This window comes from Lactuca saligna, chromosome 1 (assembly GCF_052625555.1).
Source record: "Lactuca saligna cultivar CGN05327 chromosome 1, ASM5262555v1, whole genome shotgun sequence".
Classification (NCBI taxonomy): Eukaryota; Viridiplantae; Streptophyta; class Magnoliopsida; order Asterales; family Asteraceae; genus Lactuca; species Lactuca saligna.
Genome location: NC_136417.1, coordinates 91573521 through 91592682, shown reverse-complemented (window position 1 = coordinate 91592682; position 19162 = coordinate 91573521). Strand labels below are relative to the sequence as shown.

Sequence of the window (19162 nt, the reverse complement as noted above, 5' to 3'; positions counted from 1 at the left end):
AAACACCCTTGCTTGCTTTAGAAATAAGCTTTGTGACCGATTTCTTTGAGTCAGCTTCTTTTCCGTGTGTGAAGGAGCGTGAGGTTCGAGAGCGTATTGTACGAACAAATGCTTTATTCGATCACTTTTCGCTAGCATTAGTGAGTGATGAGATAGCGTGTGATCCATGCGCTAAGAGAGCAACAAGCATTTTCTACTTCAACAACTTCTACTTATAGCTGTTTTGTGTTTCAAAATGACTTTAGTTTTCTCTTTTCTTTTTCTTTTAGATGATGACAAACGAACTGAAAACTGCGAATGCTTCTAATTAATTGAATCTTATTTTAGAATCCAATTTTATTTTATATATATAAAGCAGAGTGATGTCTTTATGACAATTCGTCAAGTCCGATCGAGAAACCTGTGCCCAAAGTGCTTACGTAGCCGGTCACCATTTGGCTAAGATCCTTGATGGCTGATTCATAAACCACTCTAGCTTGATTTCAGTCTTGTGTTAAGTGTTCGCATAGCGACTCAGGTCCTAACAACTTGATGTCATACTGTTCAACATGAGGGACATCTAAGTCCTCTACGACAGATAACAGTGGGTCTTTCTTTTCGGTCTTTACTGAAACAGATACACGGGGTTCATCTCATGCATGATCTTTTCAGAGCACGAGTCGGGAGGACATTGCAAAAACGCCAGTGGAGGTCTGGTCTCAAAGTCTAGTCTTTCTTCTCCTATCACTGCCTTTGGGGAACGAGCAAGTGAAGAGCTTAGTGTAACGGTCCGGAGCGCAGCCTCTTACTAAGAGAACAGATGCCACGCAAACACAAAAAAAGGGCAAGCGGGTAAAGGAGTAGACTAGCCGGCAAAAGGAAAGAAAGTCGGAATAAGCGGTTAGGCTTAGAGCTGTTAACGGATATGGAAAACTACCTTACAAAGCTGCTACCTACCTTGGAAGGTCAGCGGAAAGAGCTAGAACAACGGGAAAAGAGCTGGGAGTTCGGCTAAGGGAAGTGGGGAAGGGAATGAGGAAGGATAAGACGGAAGAGGAGAAGCCGGCCAAGCAGTTGATTTAAAAAGGCAAGTTGTAGGAGTAGGCAGTTCATAGAGGTAGTTAAAGACTCCATCTTCTGGTGGTTACTATTCGGTGAAGTAAGAGGATGCAGGAAAGGAAGAGATACAGGAAGCGGTTAGGCGGCTAAGAAAGTCATCAGGTAGGTAAGCAAGCCGCCCTGGTGCCAAGCTAAGTCCCAAGCTAAAGACAAGGATCACATCGATAAGAGAAAAAGTAGTGTGATTGGGGATAGGTTGGCACTGATAATCGTCCCTTACTAGTGCTATCAAGAATAAGGATCTTCTATGAGAAATCCATGAGAGTGACTGCCAACATGAATGAGTAGTACGATCAGCTGTTCTTCTGAGAAGTGGGCAACTCATGGAGTTTAGGGATTGCATGCTTGGGATTACAACGAGATATCAGGACTTTTATGCAGAGTATTGAGTCTCCACTTTCTTGTACTAGCTGACTAAAGGCGAGCTACTTTTGAATTCTCTAATTAACTAAGCTCTATCCATAGATAGTGTTCCCCACTGTAAAGAAATGCTAGCCCATGAATGAGGATCTATTTCCTTGGAGTCTTTGCCTTTAATAGTTTATAATATGATCTGGACTAAACAACTCTGCTATCGCTCCCGACGCAGGATCTTCCAAGTGAGCCTCATGTAGACTATGTTAATTATTTCCGCTACTCCTTTTGAAAGACAAGAGTGCTCACCTTTCCTTTTTACTTTCATACCTCAACGAAAGAACTAGGGCTCTTAGATCAACTACACCCAGGGGCGAGACAGGAAAGAGAGGAACTGCACCAACAACTAGATTTTAAAAGATGGAAGGTCGCTAAGCCTGATTACAGCATGAGCGAGGAATGAAACTGATTGCCCATTTCAAACCTCGGGCTAAACTGCTGACTGACGAAATGACTTCTTAAGTGAAGAGTAACCTCTAAATCCCTCCAACACCAGCTTATTCAACACGACTGGGGAGGAGCTACTGAACTCCTACTGGCTTAATGGCATTCCTACTGTCACTAACAGACTAGAAGCATGACTTCTTAGCTGGCTTACTACTTCCGGGACTATCGCACATGACAAGAGCTGGTTTGCTAGCTTATTATTGGACTGATTTCCGGGTACAAAAGTTCGGGCTTGCAATGGAGCTGGCTATACTTGTTATGAAGTGGGGAGGAGGGAACTAGGCCTACTAAACTCTACCTCCACTACGGTATAGCTTCAACTGGATTCCCCACTATACACTACGAGAAGGGTATTGGCCTTTCCCGAAACAAAGGCACTTGTTGGCATGAAAACTTCCGCTCGTACATACTTTTCTTTTCGTTTCAAATTCAACCGCTATTAGCTGACTCTCCGCTGCCATCTTTGCTTTTGGCTCCTTGTCATTTGATATGGGGGAATCAACCTCGAAGAAGGTAGCCTAGGAGTGTAGTTTGGCCTGTGTTCAAAATTCAATGCTCAAATTCCAGCTTCAAGCGTTCTGCAGCTCATAATCATATTATGGAAAAGGAGGCGTGGGAAAACGGCACCAATTCTGTCCAATAACATCAAAAACCTCATTTTTTAGTCCTTCGGCCTTCGCAAACAAACAGTCCGGCCAACCCAAGTAATCCCCCATAACATCAATCAGTACCGCAAAAGGCTAAAAATATGACTAAGTCTCCAGCAGCTGCGGAGCGGGGGATAAAGGAACAGCAGGATTACAACATTGCACAGGATCAATCAGAATGCGGGAGCGCAGAGCCTTTAAGAGATAGGGGGTGCGGGAGCATAATACTTAATACTAAGGATACCCCGCGGTTTTTCATGCAGATTTGACCACGGTGTGCACCCCCCTTAACTTAACCCCTATTACGTAAGGGGGACCTTCGGCGGGATAAAAGAGAGTGCGGGAAAAGCAGCTACAGATACAGGACAAAAGAAGGAGTGGCGCACTTAAAGAGTAAAAAAACCGCTAAGGAAATTTGCTAACACTCTAAACGATGCAAATATAGATCAAAGTCTATCACGCCCTCATAGGATTCGAGGAAAGATGGATTTTAGCAGCTGGGTAGTTCACCATTGTTCGAGCTTGATAGGTAATAGCAAATCCTAGATCACCCTTTTGAACTAAACTCATGGTATTGATAGCAAGAAGATTCGCAGTCAAACTATCCAGTTCAGGAAGTTCTCTTGTGGGATAGGCTAATCCGAACAAAAAGCATCCTAATAAAGGAAAAAATGGTATTTAGGACATCAATCCAGAGGGGATGAAAAGGAGGCACACAACAGCTCATCCAACAGGATAGGTCTGAAAACCTGGCGCCTAAAGCGTAGCTGATGAAACCGCATTCCCTTCTATTGGCTCCTACGGATGCTTTCCTTGAGTTCATCCCGCTTTGGAGAAACCTCCTTCATTCTACCTCTTTCCATTGTCTTTTCAGTACCTTGGTTAGCTTCCTATTCAGCCAGTATGCCTCTTTTCACACCTTCCCTTTCGGTCATCTCACTCTTTTCTCTCATCCCTGCAATAGGGATCAATCTCTTACACCGATGTATCGTACTCTCTCCTTCTGATGATGCAAGCTGAGATAGTTGAATTAGATGTCAGTTCCTCTAGCAGACAAGAAGGCCATCAATGAAACTCTTCTTTCATAGCTTGGCTAATTGCTTTCCTTTCCATGCTCTGGTATGAACACTATAAGGGATTGAGCTAAGAAAGCTGACTAAATCGGGTTCGAATGAGAGTTTGGCATCCTTAGGGATCTAGCACTACCTTCCAGGTTTGGTTGGCACACAAGATATTCCTTGAACAATAGGAATATGGGAGAAGTCAATTCCTTTTTTCAATGCTTTGGGGATCGATCACCACAAGAAGGAGCTACACATGAAGAATGGCAAGACATAGAAAGAAAGGGTTCTGTACGAATGCCCTGTTAAGGAAGAGAAGGGGTTTGAGAAGAAGGCCTTCTTGTTAGCTTTCAATTTGCCTACTTACTTCTCAGCTTTTCTGCCAAACAACTGCTACCTTTTCGATTGCTATCATCCAGTTGTGGCTTTTTTCCCCTCAGGAGTGTGCAATTGCTTGTTCGCAAAATTCCTTCCTTCATCACGTCATTGGCTACCAGAAAAACATTCTCTCACTTACCCAAAAAAATTGATTTCATATCTTTTCATCGTCTATGAGGACTGTCCTCCTAGCCTTTTTATATCCTGCTATGAAGCAACTACACTTCCTCGTTAGCCAGTCTGGCTCTCGACCTGCTTCAGTCTCTGGCTGCTAGGACTATTACAATACTTCATTCTGCTACCTTCCGATGTTGCTTACTACCAATCCGATAGCTAACCTTGCTTTTTGTCTACCTTATCAGTAACTGCTATATTCAGAGACTTTACCTGAAGAAAACGGAGACATAGAACTACTCGGATTCCATGTTTTCTCAAAGAAATGCCCTTATCTCGATCTTTCTTAGAGGCTAGAGTCTAAGGAAATGGAAAGCCAGGGGAATGCTACCAACTCCCTTTACTCCCACGTTGGAAAGCATATGAACTTGACTGAACTAAATGACCAGCCCCGGGTCGGGGTAAAAGAAGAAGGGATAAGATAAGACAATAGCACCCACCACTCTGTCAGTAGAATGTTATCCAGTCGATCTTCGTAAGTAAGTAAGTAAGTAACACTTTCATCGATGATTCATTTAATCCTCTCAAGGCTTAGAAGGGAGCTGAATCATTTATCTCTATGAAATTCTTTGGCAGAGGGACTCTAAAGTGGCCTCACTTCGCTCGCCTCCCTTCCGGTCGCCTCAGCTTCTGAATCCAATCTTGAACGTTCAGTTAGGCGTTAAAAAATGCACTTCTCTTTCAAGTTCCAATCAGATTGTTATGCTCGTGGTGACTTCTCAGTTAGGAATTCTCATTGCCCCTTCTAAATGGTTACAGGACTAGGGCCCTACTAGCCTCATCGACCGATGTCTGCCGTCTCGCGATTCTTGCGTTTATGGACCGAAGGAAAATAACTCCAATCCTTCCTCAGAGCAACATGCTATATTATATGATATATCTTGGGAGTTGAAGGTCGCAGTCCCTTTCCTTCAGGCGAGTTCCTCACTTAACTTAAAAGAGGAAGGAGTCTTTGCGAATTCAGTAGCTATGCTATGTAATACACACCTGACTTCTACCTTCATGTGTCAATGGATCTTTCACATACTCCATATTTATTATGTTTCCCTATTGGTCTCACTACCATACCAAACCCTCCCTCCGGTCGCCTCGTTCCCTTGCTTTTCCATTACTTTGATCCTCTGTCTCTGACACCTTCCTTAATTAAGTGGAGAATTCCTCCGTACTTGAGTGTCCCAATGAGCCCGTAGGCAAGGTCATTACTATTTTAACGCATGACATGAGGTTCTCTACCTCACTAGTATTTGAACTGGAATGCCAGGCGGAGGAGTGTAACTGCCTTATCGCGCTATCCGACTTGTATGTGAAAAGCATTTCGTACTCGTAACTGATCCCTTCCTAGCGAAAGGTGTGCTCCAATGAAAAGTACACAACACTAGTAGTGCCCCTTTTGACGACCAAGTCATAATGGAAACAATGTATCTCTCTGGGGATGCGAAGAATATTTGAAAGCACTTTCGAACCATCACACGGATTCCAACCCAACTGCCCATGATATGGTAAGAACGGAATGGAAGGGAAAAAAAAGTCTTCTATGCGCAGACGTGAAAGCTCTATCAATAGAACTAGCTTCTTTTTATTTAGAGAGGAACGATTCCCTCGTCTGAGAATCGTCATTCACGCACTATTCCTCCCCACTAAAAAAAGCGATTGAGAATCTCGAGAACCTAAACAAAAATGCAGAAGTGAGCGTACCCCAAGGCTCTCCTCTCTCCCTCTTTTTTAGCCAACACCATCAACCCCATTTTTCACCGGTCAACGCCAAAAATCTGATTAATAGAAGGAAAGGAGATCAGAAAAATAGGCGGACGACTTATAGTATAGGTCGGATGTTTCCGTGAGCAGTAAGCAGTAGATCCCCCCTTATTTTAGGAAAGCTGGTGGCCGCGTGTTAATTCTTTCAAGGCAAGGGGCGGCCTGATTCAACATTGTTGTTTACTCTGATCCGGTCGAGGTGGTTTTCACCAGTGCGTAGGTAGTCTAAGTTCCTATAACCGAGTCTTTCTGGCCCCTGTGAACATCTTTTCTTAATGTATTAAAGAGTGCCTCTCTAACCGGTGAAGGTGGGTGTCCACTAACGGCCATTCCTGGCTTGGCTCCGATAACGCAATTCCGGGAGGAGTCGGTAGTTGGGCGCTGGATCCCTTCGGACCTGGAGAACGTGTGACGCTGAGTCGGGGTTTGGTGAACCAACAGGTCGCTCCCTAGTTGAAGTATCGGGCCCCTTTTTTGTTGCCTAGGTTACACCTTCGGAATACCCCAGAAGGGAATTTTTATCTACTCCCCCCAATCTGCACTTTACGCCACGCCGACTCCCCTTTTGTCATAAGGCGTGGAATTAGACCAAGGGGAATCTCCATAGGAACAAGTCCCTTAGATTTCGCACATAGGAGATCGAGACACAGCCCCAGGGCTATGGGGAAAGATGTAGATCGATCACCCTAGATAGACAACTACATAGAGGGTCTTTACAAGTCAGTCTATATATTCTTTGATTTCGTTCCCCCCGTAAGATCAATATCACAACCAATGAGGTCCGCAAGTTTCACATCTAAGTAATACTTGATCCGATAGTTTACGATATAGATAGATATATATTTAACAACAACATTCTAAGAAAAGATATTAATAGATATCGGTAGTTGTCCGGTCGTACCCAAACAATAAGATTCCTGAGGAAAATGCACCTAAGATCAAATATTTCAAGCCGGCTTCCGTGGAAAATTCAGACTTTCTTTTTGATGCTGCGATCACATAAAAACATAAACTTTGAGGCTCAATAGCTAAATACATGGCAATTGAATCATAAGCCGAGATCATAAAGAGCATACTGCGAGTAGGAAGTGGAATTAATACAATGGATTCAGAAGCATCAAACCTCTCTTGTTCGGAAGAATCGAAACACATCGAAATGGTACCAGCCGTACTTAATAATAGAAGGATTTGGCAGAAATATGTAAAATTGTCCCTCCTAAAAAGATTATTCCAGAATAAATGGGCAATAGTTAGGAGAGGTGCGCCAGCAGCGAGCAGAAGCAAGGTTATTAGATACCTCAGGAAAGCCCAGCCAGAACCACATGTGCAAGTTTCCCTGCATGTGGCTCGTCCGTGATAACTTCTTCGGATTTGCGTGAACTAGCGGACCGATCACTAAGTGGGGATGCTCCCTCCAGCATGAGCGAACCTTTTCGAAAGTGGTTAGGAATGGGTGCCCCTCTCCCAGCCTGGATCCAGCCAGGTTCTATTGATCATGTCCCCTTCCCAACAGTTGGAACTTGTCTTGTGGCGTCTTTGGCTTTACGAGAGAAAGCTCGCCGTAGAAAAAAGCCTTTCTCTTCCCGTCCCGGGTCATAGGTGCGGCCCGACGAGCGGTCCACGGAGCTGCATCCCTACTCACCTGGTTCATGCACATCGCTCTCTCCAGGAGGTTGGCCGCCTATCTTAGATCTTCCCATTTCAAATAAGATCTCGGGCTCGATCCGGTTTAGTATCAAGGTGATTCTTTTTCTGTTCCTATACATATGGGTCCGTGCAGCATTTCCAGGATATCGTTATGATCAATTAATGGGACTTGGCCGGAAAGTGTTCTTGCCTCTATCATTAGCTCGGGTAGTCCCCGTTTCTGGTGTTTTAGTCACCTTTCAATGGCTCCCTTAATTATGTGCGAGGAATTGCCCTATTGAGTAATGGGAAGCGGGCTACTCCCCGAAAATGCCCCGCCCCTAGGTTCATTTGTCGTTGGGGCTAAAAATTTTCCTTGCTCGTTCCTAGATCTTTTATTCCATTATTTTGGATCGCCGTATTATTTCACTCACTGAGTTCTGTAATTCATTTCTCTTTTCTGAATAGTTGGTTGTGTTGGATGATTGATGGGTAGTCTTAGATTTAGGTTCTTTTTCAAAATATGCACAAATCTTTTTAGGTTAGGTGATGTAAGCTTCATTTACAGTTTTCTGGCTTTTTTCGAGCTTCAAAAAGGCTTTAATTATTGTTTCTCCATTCAGGTTTTCTTCATTTATTGTTCCATTTCATCTATGCGGTGTGATTTCTGGCTTCTGTTATATTTTTATATTTCTTTCTTTTCTTTTTCTTCCTTTCTATTGAAAAGGAGTCCGCTTTCTTCGCACTCATGAAAACAACCTGAAGGTGGAGGGACCAGGAACTAGTGGGAGTGGGAGCCAAAATAGGGCAAGAGCACTAGAAGTCACAGTAGCAGGCATCATATTAAGTTTGGCGCTAACAGAATCCATTTCGAGCAAAGGTATTCTCATATCACGGACAAGCTGGATCATGAAGAAGAGGTAAGTGGGCGGGCAAAAAAGGGTTAGTTCAGTTTGAAATCGACAATTCGTTCCGTTTTTTCAAATAAAAACGGGTAGTTAAGAGCATCAATTTCGCCTTTTATATCTTATAGAAAAGAGAGGAAGTCTAGCGCTGGTCCTAAAAGGAAGATGCTTTGGGGCATTCAGTAACTACCTAGTATCCTCTACCCTCTCCCGCCTTTAAGGACTCACGGTAGGAGAGCGATGAGTCCGTTCCCTCACTCCCACTAAAAGAAAACTCAATGTAAAACCGCTCGGGACCCATCCTCCAATGGGGCCCTTCTCTTAATTGTTGATCCTAGCAGGGAGCTACATTCATACTGAACCAAGGAGGCATTATGGCGGGCACGTACGTGTAGGAAGGCCGATGACTATATAAGCTAAAAGACTACGACTACAAGCCAAGGCGGAAGCTACTCGCTTCTATTCTCGTTGGGATTAGATATGGATGGGGAATCTATAGATCATAGTAGCTCTCTAATTAACATACGATATAATTAAACTTCACGGAACGGCCAAAGGAGCTTCGCTCGGTTGGCCTTCCTATGCTGACGAATGCCTCTTTTCTCTTCTCTGAAGTCTACAAAAAACAAGTGGGAGAGGCAGGATTCGAACCTACGTAGAAAAACTTCAACAGATTTACAGTCTGCCGATTTTGACCACTCGGCCACTCTCCCCTTCCTGGGCCGAGGCCCCCCTTCGTAGCTTCTAGCGAAGCTGCGAGTTCATGAGCAAGTGCCGCATCTCCCTCCCTTCGTCGAGCCTTTCCTTTAATGGTTGGGGGAAGCATTCCCTTATCTAAACTTGGCGGGCATTCTTTCTAGCCTGACTCAAATACAAATAGGTGGTGGGTTTGTTTGGTTTTAACATAGGCTCAAACATTATTTGAAGGGTCCTAGCCACACGGATCTTGCCCCCTTGTCCGGGTCGATGCCATCCTATCTTCTAAGTGACAGACTTAAGCATGAATTTCTAAAGTTGCTGCTCATCAATGTAAAAATGAGACTTTTCTCTCGGCCTCTTTAATGCCTAAAAAAGATCTGTCTTATCTCAAGCATGTGAAAAGCCCTATCCCATCTAGCAGCAGGGTGGAGAGCGAGACTGACCATTAATTCGACTATTCTAGAGCCTATTCTAACTCCACTATACAAGAAGGTCCTACTACTTGTGTGAAATTAGTCGCTTGAGAGCTTCGGGCTAGGTTATGGACGAGAGGCTAGATATGATTTCCGAGCGATTCAAGGAGAGAGCGATGATAGTGACTTTCTCCTAGCTAAGAAAGGTAATCGATCCCCTTTCCCGGATGGAAAAGTTCGACCGATAGGGAGAGAAGGCGTTGGTGAGGCGACCAGAAGGCAGTTTAGTTTACTGTTAGAAAGCGAGAGTAGCTGTCTTTAGGGTGCTAGTTCCCTTTCTAACAAGCTGACCAGAATAGCGGCCCTCACTTCTAGTCCCACTTATAGCCTGATTGGGACTTCTTTCTCTCTTGCTTGAATGCTAACCAACTTTTCTGACTCTGGTTAGTAGCTCTATACTTTCACTCGCTTGAAATACCTTATCTTGCTGTAAGTGAATTAAGTTACTTTACTTGTCTCGTTAGAGAAAGGCAGCGAAGTAGAAAGCGAAGCTGGAGCCTTAGCTGCCTTGTCAAAGGAAAGCGAAGGTTGAGCCAAGCTACTTGTTAACTCTGGGTCCCATCCGTCCTGCCAAGAACTCGAACCGCCAGCTCCGTTCACTACATTCTCTCCAGAACTCCAGTTTGGCTTGATTACTGGAACTCAAAAGCCCTAGCTTCTCTTACCTTCTAGAACTATAAGGGAATTTCGGTAGTGAGGAACTGTCCCTCATGTTCCCTGCCTAATCTGAAAGACTAGCTCAAGTCAGAACTCATAGCTCAAGCTCAACAGCCTAGCTTCGCTAAAGAACTATGATCTACGACCACCCTCTCTCATCCGAAGCCATCATAACATAACATATGTATCAACGATTCCAAAAAAGGACAGGAAATTGGATCCATCCCTGGAGGCATAGGCATAGACGAAGAAAGCAGAAGCATAGGGGTAGATGAAAGCAGGAGCAAAGGGGATTGAATGATGGATGAATCTTTTGAACTGCTTGAGAGCTGGAAGATTGGGATATCCCGACTTCCCATTCTTATACCCGCTTTAAAAGGTAAGATATCGACCTTTGTTTCAGTCAGAATGAGTCCCCGGGACGCCGGGACATTGGCTTCCACCAACAGTGAACTATTAAGGATCGCATCCTGCGTATATTCTACATTATAGCCTACAACTGATTCAGCTTCCGCTTCTGGGAGATCAAACGGAGCTCGATTAGTTTCTGCTAGACAAGAAATAAAGAACATAACCAATACAGGGAACAAGGGAATATCGGACCATATCTGCTTTTGCGCCATGACAATCTCACTCGAATTACGGGGACCTACACATATTAGTACAATATACCGGGGTCCCCGGCCAGAACCACACGTGCAAGTTTCCCTGCATGTGGCTCGTCCGTGCTTTTCTATTCCGCTTTGCCGCATATTATATTAATATAGTCCCGTTCGGTCCGCCTTTATTCATCTATACCAGCTGCCACGCACGAGCCCATAGAAAGGATTTCAGCACCCCTCTCTAGATAAGAAGCAGAACGCGCTATCACCTACAGCCCTTTCCTCTGTCTGGGACTTCCACGAAATGAAAATGGGTGGCATCGCCGTATGCTCCACTTTTGTTGCCCTGGTTTATATCCCGGAGTACTCTTATGGCCGATCTGTCACCCAACCTAATTAAACAACCTAAAGGCTTGGTCCCGTCCCGTTTGGAGAATGACCCCTTATGGCACGGCTTAGTCAGTTATTCTTGCAGTTAAGATAAGATTCGGACCACCACTTCTCTAAAAACATGGTTCTTGCCCCCCTCTCTCCTCCCTCCTTTGAGCTCGTCCATTCGTTGGGTGATCCCTTGCTCTCAAGTTCGAGTGTTTGCTCGTCGTTTATCCCGGTGAGTGAGATTTCTGCTCATTACAGTCACCTCCGGGCTTCTTCGCATCTGGATAGTACTAGGACCCTTGTGCCCCGGCCCTTGATCAGATAAAGCTGCCCGCCCTATGACCCACAACTCAAAATGAGCCTTGCGACGAGACGCGGACATTCCCCATGCTGCGGTTCCCTCCGGTCCGTTCCCGGGTTGGGTTAGGGGAACATCCAAGCGATTTCCTTTGCGGATCCAAACGTGCTCACAAGGCGCACAATAAGAATAAGACCAATAGAGACTTCATAAGGGACCATCTGAGTTGCAGATCGTAATGCTCCTAGAAAGGCATATTTCGAATATAAAGGGGTGAAAGTTCCCAACAATCAATGACTTTTTCATTTCCTTATATGAACCGTACGAGCACGTCCTTTGTCACCCCCACCGCGCTTACGGCTCTATACCCCAACCCAACGTGCTCTGGCCCCGGGTCCTTCCTTTCTATTCCTCGGTAAGCGGACCGTAGGAGCATGGGGGCGGTATCTGCTTTTAACTGATAGAATCTCTCTTTTCTCCCTCCTGACCGAAACCGCCAAAAAACAAATAAATAGATAAAGTTTTGATTGCTGGGAGAGTTGTGTCGGAGACATCTTTATCTGAGGAGGAGGCTTCGTCGTCCGGCTCCTCATAAATGATGTTAGGATGGGCCGGACCATCCTCGGAATCCTAAAAAAAAGAGTGGGAACAGAATCACTTTCTTTCAGTGACATATCTAATCAGACTGAATAGGATTTTAAGAGCTGTCACGATCATTCACATCCATTTCAGTAGGCAGGAAGGGCACGGAAGCTACCGTTTCTAGAATGTGAGCAAGCTAGCTTGCTGACTCTCCTAGTGGTTTGGCGGCAAGGAAAGGGGCATTCGGGAAGCGACTAGTCGCTTCTGGCGAAGCTTCTAAAAGGCCGACCACTACATAGAGAGATCCATATACCAGTCATGAGCGATAGCGAAGCCTAGAGAGGCGGAAGCAGTAACTTCTAGGATGAGGCCGAGCCACAAGTGGAGTGACCAAGGAGGCCTACTATACCGATACTGGATTAGTAACCGGTGAAATCCCCCAATCAAAATTCAAGTGAACTATTGAATAGTGTGATTGATCAGACAAGTACCAAGGCTTTCGGTAGACTTCTTTCATTTCCGAATTTGCTTGCGACAAGTCCTAGCATTAGTATGAGTTTGTTGACCGCGTAAGGGTGATCCATCTTGATGACGAATTCCATGATAACAAGAACTAGAAATTAATCATTCGATGTCTGCTCGTTCTCCCCTCTTCAATTCCCAATGAACAACAGCGATATTGCATGATCAAGGTGATTGTCACGAAAATTGTGAAGATAAATTTGTTGGTGTACAGTTTGTGCAAAGTTATATAAAAAATCATTTTTCTAATTTTAAATTAACTAGTTTTAGTTATATAAAAAAATATTTTTTTTAAGTTTAATTGGTTTTCTTTTTATGATAAAATGTTTGTATATTTTTATTTCTAGTTCTAAAATTTATTTCATTCATTTATCTTTTATTTTCATTTTCTCTTTCTACTCATAACCTATATATATATATATATATATATATATATATATATATATATATATATATATATATATATATATATATATATATATATATATATATATTAGCCGTTACCCCAGCGCTAAGCAGGTACACATAATTTCTTTCAAAAGTTAGATTCCAGAAACGATTAGTTTTTTAGCGCAAAAAGTTTATTACATCTTCAAAATTATCTACCGGTGCACCATTGATACCGGCAAGAGGATACCACAACAACCTTTTAAAGTTTCTCACTAACCTCTTACACTCAAAATTTAACACATAAGATAAAATAAGACCAAAACTATTATCACCCACCATTAAATATTCTTTCTATCCCACTCTTTGCGAGTTTTAAGAAAAACTAAAAACGGGGACAAATGACAGCACCAACACGGGTGGAGAAAACAACGATTTGGCGGTGGTGGAGACGGTAGTGTGTCGTGGTGTGGTGGAAACAATAGTGTGTGGTGGAGACAGTAGTATAAACAATTTTTTCCTCTAGAAACTTAATATTTTATTATTTTTCATTTTGGTCCTGTCTTTTTGGGACCGGTCCCGAACGAACTTGGGTCGGTCTTTTTTTGATCATGATGTATTTAATGACCGGTGTTTTTTAGATCCAACATAACCATTAGACAAATATTTCATATTTATTTCAATTTTTGTTATTCATAACAATAAAGAATATATTACATACAAATTCAAATAAATATACTTGTATTACAATAACTTTAACAAATCTTCAATTTAAAACATCTGTTTTGCGAAATTTTTATTCTTAACAAATAAATTTTGACATAAATAAAACTTCATGTTTGAATAAATGTCTTGTATAAAATTTTGATATAAATAAAACTTCATGTTTGAATAAATGTCTTGTATCAAATTTTTACATAAATAAAACTTCATGTTTTAATAAATGCCTTGTATGTCACATGGAAGTAAACGTAACTTTTTATTTATTTTTAAATAATTTATATCAGTTTTTTTTTTGTTAACCTTTAATATTATAAAGATATACATCTCTCTGTTTTGTACCCATTTCATTTGCTAATAGCACTTAATAAAATTTAAATAATAGATTCATAGAATTAACTTGGTAACTACTTTCTATAAACTACTTTCTATAAAGATAGAACAATGAATTATTAATACAAACATATCACACTTCAAAGTTATGCGCCTGTGATGATACCAAAATAGGTTGGGTAAAAAGAATAAATGTAGTGTTTATTTAGATATTTATACCAATGTTCAACTTATCTAGAAGTTAATACACAATTCTAACCATTCAAAAGTTAGCTCTTATTTATGAGAAAGAGAGAATCTGGCATTCCTTGCTTGACATAATCAATGTTTGGAACCTAATTGTTACAAAGTTATCCAACATTGGTACAGTTCGAAGCAATAATGAAAATGTAGAAGCGTTAAATGGTGTTTTTTTTTTCAGTGAATGGTTTGTTTTTCAATGTACTACCTTTGGCAGCTCCATTCGAAGGATAGTTTCTATCTAGGTATGTAGTCACACAAAGTTGCAGACGTCGAATAGTTTCCTTTTGTGTGTCCCCATATGATCTTTAACATGTTTATAAGATCCATTTTCTTTTGCTTCACTCTTCATACCCCAGGTGAAAATAAAATTACCATCTACCATATTTTGATTCCCTCTTCACATTTATAAGATCTATTTTCTTTGATTTTTAATTACAGCATCACACAAATGACCTTTATACCCTTGGTATTGAACCATCGTAAACTTTTGACTTAAAAAATCAGGCAATATGTAATGACATGTAGAAACTTAGCAAGTATTATTTCATTGACCTAAAAAATTAGGATATCTACATTGTTTCATTGTTTAAATTATTTCAAACATAAACAATAGCAATGTACATGCATATACATGTTTATTATGATATCCTGCTTTCATTTATTCCTGTAAAACACTATATACCTCGTAAAATATAGTATCATATCCAAATCCAAATCATTTCTCAATGTTTAAAGAGAAAACAAAAAGAAGTGAAATGCTATTATTAATAGGATTTTCAAATTTATACACATCTGATCTCAACTATTCTTTTACTCATGATACAACACTTTTAATTTCATATTTCCACATCAGACCCACAGTCTTCTACAACTATTTGGAAATGCTTTTGGAGAATCTGATATAGAATAAAACCATTCCAGTAGATTGTAGCTCTTTGAAAGCTAATGTGATGGTGTGAATTTCGAAATCCTCCTACAACAGGTTACCCTGAAAGAAGAAAAAAGAAGACATACCACCAAAAGAACAAATGTTGTACAACAATTATCAAAATCCACTTACAGAGTACCATTATGGAAAATAATAAAAACAAAATTCCCAGTATACTATGGAAAATAATAAAAACAAAATTCCCAGTATACGGGTTTAAAATCAAGATAGAAAATCATTCACATACCACAATCTCTCATAAAGGTTAAAAAGAAACACCCTACAAACAAAGTTAAGATAAATAATTTCATTTCAGAAACATAAATGTTTTGATGCTTGTTTCTCTGTTTCCCCATGGGAGATTTTACTCAAATACATTCATATACACAAGAGAAATTTAAAATCAAGATAGAAAATACAAAAGTCAACAAAGCACATTCTAAAAAGATAGACATCAATTTTTAATAAATTTGTAATATGCAAATCACCAATGTTCTTCAAGCCTTCTTCTAAGCCTACTTATTTGTTGTTTATTCGGTATTCCTTTTACAATCTCAGCAAACCCAACAAAACCCCTGGAACTAACACCTTGAGAAACCCTAAAAAGTAAAAAAGCATAACCATAACAAACAAATTTAGATTAAATTAATGAAAAATAGAAACAAAACTAAGATTAAGCATTCAAAATAAGGAAAACTTACTTTTATAACTTCCATGGCTTTAATACGAAGCAAATCCAAGTTCGATGATGGGATTCAACTTCAAATGTTGGATAGCGTTTACTTTCAACCAGCTACCATTCTATTGAGATCCCAAAAAAATCAGAAGATTCTACAACAAAAATCATAACAAATATACATTATGGTACAATTTTCTTCAACAATTGACAAATAGACATCTAGCTACCTACAGATACACTCAAATACTGAAAAATCTATACAACTATACATACAAATGTAAAAAATATTTGTATACAACACAAGAACCTGTCAAACATGTGAAGTCAGTAGTAAGAGCAAAAGAAAAAATGTTACCTGCCATGTTATTTCCCAGTCAACTGGCATGGGCATTGTCTCCAAGCAAGCTCCAATTACTAAAAAAGCCATATAATTAGTAGTTTCAAAAGAAAAATCATATACAGTTAAATATGAACTTGAAGCATAACTTCTTGAAAAGAAAACTTACCTTAATGAACAAAAAACAAAATTAACAACTTGACAATCACCATAACAACAACCTGAAAGTTACTAACCATAAATTATGAAGGTAAACAAATGTAGATGGATATGGTGTAGATAAGATCACCTGACAAATCCATCTTCTTTATTCCTTTTTATGTTCCAAGTCCAAATCTATCAATGGAGACCAAATGTTCATTAGGATCCAACTGACGAAATACGTCATGAGAAACAAATCCAAGAAACTAAACATATGTTACCATTAGATCAAACCTAAATCAGAGCATAAAAAGACGTTGGTTTTTAGAGAATCGTAACAAATGGCAGTCGTGGTGATGAAATTTAGGTTGTACATAGAAATAGAAGAAGAGTAAGTGGTACGGTTAGGGTTTGTGAGCGAGAGAGACAGAGCTAAGAGATGGCATACCTAATGTTGTGGCTACTATTTTTGGAGGTGGTGACCGGTGCAAATATGTGTTCGTGATGTGTTGGTGTGGTGGTGGTTCGACTGTGACGGTTTGGAAGAGGCAAGTGGTGGAGGGGTGATTAGGGTGGTGTTACGGTTTAGCAGAGGCGGTAAGGTGGATGGTTGGAAGAGTTTCTCATGGTGGTGGTGCGATTTAGCATAGGCGGAATCTTGAGAAGAGGGAGAGGGGTTTACCATGAACGGGCTTTGGAGGAAGAGCATGGGAAGCAGGTATAGAGAGAGGAAATGACTTATAAACTGTATCTCCTGTTGACTAATTCAATCGGCTGAACGGACGTTACCATATATGTAGTCATGGTTGTGATTGGTGAAGAATGCGAAGCCTGTGACGAGTGTCCCAGATCAAAACAAAAAACTTAAAATCACCATGGTGCAATGGTTTTCGAGAGAGATATAGAGGGAGGAAGAGGTGTGATCATGGTGTGTGTTTATAGTGGTGGAAACGATGCCTTAGGGTTTCAAATGTGACAACCCAAAATTTCCAACCAGTTCCGTCTAACACTTTTTTTAAAGTCAAACTCATTGCTGTTATCTTTTAGCCCAATTAGAAGTTTATTTGAGCATTCTGAGACTTGTACACTTAAGAAATAAGTGTCGGGGTTAATCGGCTGAAGTTTTAGCTCAAAGAAATGACCTTAAACACTCATGCAAGGAGTTCACGGCCAACACATGGGATTTTACGACCGTAAACTCCATGTGGGCCGTAAACTCTTGCCTATATGATGAAAAGGTGGCCATTTGTTCATTCCTTCCTTCCATTTGGCCCAAATCCTCTCAAGTATCATCCCGATCTTCGTCCCCGATCTTCAAAACTCGTAAGCTTGTTGTCTTAACTAGGTGATATCTTGCATGAACTAGTAATCTTACATGATTTCACCCGTGAAATCATTCCATTTTGTAGATCTTCAAGTTTCACCAAGAACACACACTCGTGTTCTTGGCCAATATCGACCATTTGAGCTCGTAGATTGTAAGTACTCTTGATCCAACTCATTGTACACTATGTTTATCATATTTAGAGCTTAGAAAACATTAGAAATCATGGGATTCAAGAAGTTTACGGCCAAGGCATGTTCTTGGGCCGTAAACCCCTTTTAAGGGTATAAATAACACCCTAACACCTTAGTAAGCTTTGGTTAGCAACATAGAACCTTACCCCATTGACCTAAGGACCAAGATTCACGAAATGGTACTCCTTACCATGAGTTTACAGCCATAAACTTATGGGGGAGTGGTCCTAGGGCCGTGAACACCAAACAAGGTCATTTTAGGACCTTAAACCCACCCAAACTCTTGTTTAAAGCTTTGGAGCACTTAACCACTTAAGCCCTTAGAGTTTTAAGCCCCTTTTGGTGACCAATGGAGAGTTTACGGCCAGGAGTAAACTCCCCTGGGCCTTAAACTCCAATAAAGATGGTCATTGGACCATAAACTCCCGTATGAGGCCTTGCACACCTTGGTTACAACCCGATAGCCTCCTAGCACTTGACCAAAGTGTTTTCCTTGCAATAAGATGTTCATACATGTTTGATTAGTGTTATAATCACTAATTTTTTATATACATATGTCTTCATATGTAATTAGGATCATTGTGTGTGTCTAAGTCTTAACTTGACATCAAGCACTTGTCCGACACTTCCTTCCGATCCACTCACTGTAGGTGAGTTCATACCCCTTGAATTAACCTTTTAAATGTTTTTAAATGTTTATAAATGCTTTATGGGGGGGTGGGAAATACTAGTTGAATCATGTTTAGTTATTATATCAATCACACGTGATTAATAATTAACATGCAAATGGCTTTACTTTACGTTAACCGTTTTACCAATAAGATTTCTTCAAATGTTTATCTTAAACGTTTTTAAGTGCTTACAACACTTAATTAAACTATTTATTAAACACTGTATGTTTCATTTCAAACCCTGTTACATTTGCGGTTCAAACAAAGGTTCCTTTATACTTAAACTGTTTTTATCAAACAAATACTTTCAAACCGTTTTATAAACTGACATCAAGTCGACCTTTTCTTAGGTATTAATCTTTTTCAAAGGTTTTACAAAACTCCTTATATGCTTTTATATGGTCAGTTGCATGCCTGCATATGTATAGTTATATAAATAATGTTTAAAGGACTTAGGAAGGCTAACCCACTTTATTTCCTTTTCCACGT

General features: G+C 40.7%; 1 long non-coding RNA gene across 6 annotated transcripts; it reads right to left on the bottom strand.

Annotated features, from left to right (window-relative positions):
- Positions 1-15619: 15619 nt before the first annotated feature.
- Positions 15620-17415, bottom strand: LOC145041582 (uncharacterized). Of its 6 annotated transcripts, none has more exons than XR_013680292.1 (6): positions 16766-17412; positions 16633-16679; positions 16513-16564; positions 16362-16420; positions 16029-16158; positions 15620-15926 (listed from the first exon to the last, which is right to left on the bottom strand). It is a non-coding gene; the product is annotated as an uncharacterized LOC145041582 (long non-coding RNA). The 6 variants fall into 6 exon arrangements; XR_013680296.1 differs by having other exon boundaries at positions 16779-17412; XR_013680297.1 differs by having other exon boundaries at positions 16933-17411.
- Between the last annotated feature and the right edge of the window lie 1747 nt (positions 17416-19162).